Source organism: Anolis carolinensis, chromosome 4 (assembly GCF_035594765.1).
Source record: "Anolis carolinensis isolate JA03-04 chromosome 4, rAnoCar3.1.pri, whole genome shotgun sequence".
Classification (NCBI taxonomy): Eukaryota; Metazoa; Chordata; class Lepidosauria; order Squamata; family Dactyloidae; genus Anolis; species Anolis carolinensis.
This window is the reverse complement of record NC_085844.1, coordinates 3,910,260-3,916,259: the sequence shown is the minus strand read 5'-3', so window position 1 is coordinate 3,916,259 and position 6,000 is coordinate 3,910,260. Positions and strand designations below refer to the sequence as shown.

The 6,000-nt window shown below is 40.0% G+C and overlaps 1 protein-coding gene across 1 annotated transcript in view; it reads left to right on the top strand.

Annotated features, from left to right (window-relative positions):
- The first annotated feature begins 968 nt into the window (after window positions 1-968).
- Window positions 969-6,000, top strand: part of lrrc24 (leucine rich repeat containing 24) — a 67,077-nt gene continuing 62,045 nt past the window's right edge. The window contains exon 1 of the mRNA XM_062979897.1: window positions 969-1,159. The gene's annotated coding sequence lies outside the window, so the exon portion shown is untranslated. The remainder of the gene's footprint in view (window positions 1,160-6,000) is intronic.

Here is a 6,000-nt window from a genome sequence, read left to right as displayed (position 1 = left end):
GAAGGAAAGAGAGAAGGAAGGAAGGAAGGAAGGAAGGAAGGAAGGAAGGAAGGAAAGAGAGAAGGAAGGAAGGAGAAAAGGAAGGAAGGAAGGAAGGAAGGAAGGATTGAAGGAAGGAAAGAGAGAAGGAAGGAAGGAAGGAAGGAAGGAAGGAAGAAAAGGAAGGAAGGAAGGAGAGAAGGAAGAAAAGAAGGAAGGAAGGAAGGAAGGAAGGAAGGAAGGAGAAAAAGAAGGAAGGAAGGAAGGAAGGAAGGAGAAAAAGAAGGAAGGAAGGAGAGAAGGAAGGAAGGAAGGAAGGATTGAAGGAAGGAAAGAGAGAAGGAAGGAAGGAAGGAGAAAAGGAAGGAAGGAAGGAAGGAAGGAAGGAAGGATTGAAGGAAGGAAAGAGAGAAGGAAGGAAGGAAGGAAGGAAGGAAGGAAGGAAGAAAAGGAAGGAAGGAAGGAGAGAAGGAAGAAAAGAAGGAAGGAAGGAAGGAAGGAAGGAAGGAAGGAAGGAAGGAAGGAAGGAGAAAAGAAGGAAGGAAGGAAGGAAGGAGAAAAAGAAGGAAGGAAGGAAGGAAGGAGAAAAAGAAGGAAGGAAGGAAGGAAGGAAGGAAGGAAGGAAGGAAGGAAGGAAGGAAGGAAGGAAGGAAGGAAGGAAGGAAGGAGAAAAAGAAGGAAGGAAGGAGAGAGAAGGAAGGAAAGAGAGAAGGAAGGAAGGAAGGAAGAGAGAAGGAAGGAAGGAAGGATTAGAAGGAAGGAAAGCGAGAAGGAAGGAAGGAAGGAGAAAAGGAAGGAAGGAAGGAACGAAGGAAGGAAGGAAGGAAGGAAGGAAGGAAGGAAAGCGCTGTCCCGGGTGCTGCCCCTTCCTCCTCCTCCTCTTCCTCCTCTTCGTGGGGGGTCCGGGGGGGGGGCTCACAACCCCCCCCCCACCAATACTGACGTCACTCGGGAGCGGCGTGGTTGGCCCGGGAGGCGCGTGACGCGTGTCGGCGGCTCTCCAATCGGGTTCAAAAGGCGAGCCTGGAAGGGGGGAGGGGACTGGGGTCTGGCTCCCCCCGGCGCCCCCCTCCCCTCCTCCTCTTCTTTCCTTCCTTCCTTCCTTCTTTCCTTCCTCTCCGGAGCCATGGAGAGCGTCCCCGGCATCCCCAGGCGCGGGAGGCGGCGGCAGAGGCTCCAGGTGAGCGGCCGAGGGCGGCAGGGGGCTCGGGGGTCCATCCGGTCCTTATTTGCCCCCAATTTGCTCCCTATTAACCCTTGGAACTCCCTGCTGCTTGGAAGAGCGGGGCTCATTTGGGTCCAGAACTCCTAGAAGCCTAGAATTGGATGGGAACCCCGAAAGTCCCTTTTCTGATCAATGGATCAATAAGTTGATTGGATGTTGTTGTCTGTCTTCCGGGCTGTCTGGCCATGTCCCAGAAGCATTCTCTCCTGACGTTTCGCCCACATCTATGGCAGGCATCCTCACAGGTTGTGAGGTATATGGAGAAACTCAGCAAGGAAGATATATATATATATATATATATATATATATATATATATATATATATAATATGTGGAGGTTCCAGAAGCACTCTCTCCTGACGTTTCGCCCACACCTATGGCAGGCGTCCCTCAGAGGTTGTGAGGTATATGGAGAAACTCAGCAAGGAAGGTATATATATATATATATATATATATATATATATATATATATATATATATATATATAATATGTGGAGGTTCCAGAAGCACTCTCTCCTGACGTTTCGCCCACACCTATGGCAGGCGTCCTCAGAGGTTGTGAGGTATATGGAGAAACTCAGCAAGGAAGGTATATATATATATATATATCTCTGTGGAGGTTCCAGAAGCACTCTCTCCTGACGTTTCGCCCACACCTATGGCAGGCGTCCTCAGAGACTGTGAGGTATATGGAGAAACTAAGCAAGGAAGTCCAGGGTGAGAGAAGAACTCTATGTCAGTAAAGGCCAGTGTGAATGTTGTAGGTAGTCAACTCAATTAGCATTTAATAGCTTCATCTCCTGCCTGGGGACATCCTTTGTTGAGAGTCGTTAGCTGCCCCTGGTTGATTCATGTCTGGAACTCCTCTGTATTGAATGTTGCTTCTTATTTACTGTTCTGATTTTTGAGTTTTTTTTTTAATACTGGTAGCCATCCTTTGTTCAGAGTCGTTAGCTGCCCCTGGTTGATTCCTGTCTGGAACTCCTCTGTATTGAGTGTTGCTTTTTATTTACTGTCCTGATTTTTGAGTTTTTTTAATACTGGTGGCTATCCTTTGTTCAGAGTCGTTAGCTGCCCCTGGTTGGTTCATGTCTGGAACTCCTCTGTTTTCATAGTGTTGCTTCTCATTTACTGTTCTGATTTTTGAGTTTTTTTAATACTGGTAGCCATCCTTTGTTCAGAGTCGTTAGCTGCTCCTGGTTGATTCCTGTCTGGAACTCTTCTATTTTCAGAGTGTTTCTTCTTATTTACTGTTCTGATTTTTGAGGTTTTTTTTAATACTGGTAGCCAGATTTTTGTTCATTTTCATGGTTTCCTCCTTTCTGTTGAAGTTGTCCACATGCTTCTTGTGGATTTCAGCAGCTTCTCTGTGTCATCTGACATGATAGTTGTTGGAGTGGTAAAGTGGTCAAGTTGATTGAATTCTAGACCTGGAAGGGGTTCCAAGGGCCATCCAGTCTAACAACTCAATATCTTTCTGATCAATTGATTGATGAGTTGATTGATTAATCAGACACTAGAGCCAGAAGGGGTTCCAAGGGCCATTCAGTCTAACAACCCAATGCCTTTCTGATCAATTGATGGACGAGTTGATTGATTAATTGGACACTAGAGCCAGAAGGGGTTCCAAGGGCCATTCAGTCTAACAACCCAATGCCTTTCTGATCAATTGATGGATCAATGATCCATCAATTGATTTCTGATCAATGATTGATTAATTGGACACTAGACCTGGAAGGGGTTCCAAGGGCCATTCAGTCTAACAACCCAATGCCTTTCTAATCAATTGATGGACGAGTTGATTGATTAATCAGACACTAGAGCCAGAAGGGGTTCCAAGGGCCATTCAGTCTAACAACCCAATGCCTTTCTGATCAATTGATGGACGAGATGATTGATTAATCGGACACTAGAGCCAAAAGGGGTTCCAAGGGCCACCCAGTCTAACAACCCAATGCCTTTCTAATCAATTGATGGATGAGTTGATTGATTAATCAGACACTAGAGCCAGAAGGGGTTCCAAGGGCCATTCAGTCTAACAACCCAATGCCTTCCTGATCAATTGATGGATGAGTTGATTGATTAATCACACACTAGAGCCAGAAGGGGTTCCAAGGGCCATTCAGTCTAACAACCCAATGCCTTTCTAATCAATTGATGGACGAGTTGATTGATTAATCAGACACTAGAGCCAGAAGGGGTTCCAAGGGCCATTCAGTCTAACAACCCAATGCCTTTCTGATCAATTGATGGACGAGTTGATTGATTAATTGGACACTAGACCTGGAAGGGGTTCCAAGGGCCAGCCAGTCTAACAACCCAATGCCTTTCTGATCAATTGATGGACGAGATGATTGATTAATTGAACACTAGACCTGGAAGGGGTTCCAAGGGCCATTCAGTCTAACAACCCAATGCCTTTCTGATCAATTGATGGACGAGTTGATTGATTAATCAGACACTAGAGCCAGAAGGGGTTCCAAGGGCCATTCAGTCTAACAACCCAATGCCTTTCTGATCAATTGATGGACGAGATGATTGATTAATCGGACACTAGAGTCGGAAATGGTTCCAAGGGCCATCCAGTCCAACTTCATTCCCTGGATACTGTTCAGCAGAGGTTCGATGGACATCTATCGGGAGGGATTGGATAGTGGATTTATAATGCCTCCATGGCAAAAGGGGGCCCGACTGGGTGGCCTTTAGGGGTCCCTTCTCACAAACTCCAGGATTCTATAACTATAGGCTCTCAATGTCTTCAGCACCTTGGAAAGATCCTTTGGAAGCCTGTGTAGCTCAAAGCAGAAGAGTGGATTTATTACCAGATATTATTACAGGATAGTAGATGGCACTAGATTTCCTTTGATCTTGGGAGCTAAGCAGGGTCAATCCAGGTCAGGGCTTGGATGGGAGCCCGCTAAAGATGCTGCATTTCCGAATCAGGAAGTGGCAAAAACCTCTCTATTATTATTAGATAATATTACATCATCACGGGAGGCTTCTCCCATGTCTCTGCAAGCTAGAGCTGACAGACAGGAGCTCGCCTCTCTTGAGAACATACTGTAAGTGGCTTCTGGTGTGAGAGAACTGGCTGTCTACACAGACATTGCCCAGGGGACATTGCCCGGATGTATTACCATCCGGCTGGGCAGCTTCTCTCATGTCCCTGCATGGGAAGCTAGAGCTGACAGATGGGAGCTCACCCTGTCTCATGAATTCAAACTGGCAAACTTCAGGTCAGCAACCAGACCTTGTGGTCAGCAGTCCAGCCAGCACAAGCATTTAACCCATTATTATTAGATAATATGCAATCATTAAATAATAATATACTGTTACCTAAGACATATATTATTATTATTATTATTAGATAATATACTATCATTAAATAATAATATACAGTTATCTATGACCTATGATATTATTATTAATATTATATTATTATTAGATAATATACTATCATTAAATAATATATACTTTTATCTATGACCTTTGATAATATATTCTTATTATTATTAGAAAATATACTATCATTAAATAATAATATATACTGTTATCTATGACCTATGATAATATTATTATTATTATTATCATTAGATAATATACTATCATTAAATAATAATATACTATTATCTATGACCTATGATTTTATTATTATTATTATTAGATAATATACTATCATTAAATAATAATATACTGTTATCTAAGACATATGATAATATATTATTCTTAATAACAATAATAGATAATAATATATTATTAAATTATATATATATATATTAGGTGATATACTATCATTAAATAATAATATACTGTTATCTATCACCTATGATAATAAATTATTTTTATTAGATAATATACTATCATTAAATAATAATATACTGTTATCTATTACCTATATTATTATTATATTATTATTAGATAATATACTATCATCAAATAATAATATACTGTTATCTATGACCTATGATAATTTATTATTATTATTATTATTATTAGATAATATACTATCATTAAATAATAATATACTGTTATCTATTACCTATATTATTATTATATTATTATTAGATAATATACTATCATCAAATAATAATATACTGTTATCTATGACCTATGATAATTTATTATTATTATTATTATTAGATAATATACTATCATTAAATAATAATATACTGTTATCTATGACCTATGCTAATATATTAATATTATTATTATTATTATTATTAGATAATATACAATCATTAAAAATATACTGGTAATATATTATTATTCATAACAATAATAAATAATAAATTGATATATATATATATATATATATATATATATATATATATATATACCTATGGTAATAATAATTTGTAACCGCAACCATTTTTACTCCACCCCAGATACTAATGTTAATTGCATGTTAATGAAAAGGATCTTTTCTTTGCATGTATAAATAGGAAGGATTTTCATTCCATGGATGTGCAACTTCAGGGGATAATATTTCTGGAGATGAAAATAACACAAGCTAATAATTAATAATTCAGCAAGGAAGCCTTCAGTCTTCCTCTGCTTTTGTCTATGGAGCCATGACCCCACTTTGAGTTTTAACCTCAACTTTAGAGCAAGTTATCCAAGCCACTCAACCTGTTTTGAGATTTGAGTATATGGTCCTTAAAGTTCAGACTAAAACCCAGCACGGTTTTATTCTCCCACAGCCTGGGATGCTGGGAAAAGCAGTGAATCTATTCTGAGTTGGATCCTACTCCGTCTCTGAGCTCAGATCCAACCCAGGACTAGAACGGGGCTGTTATT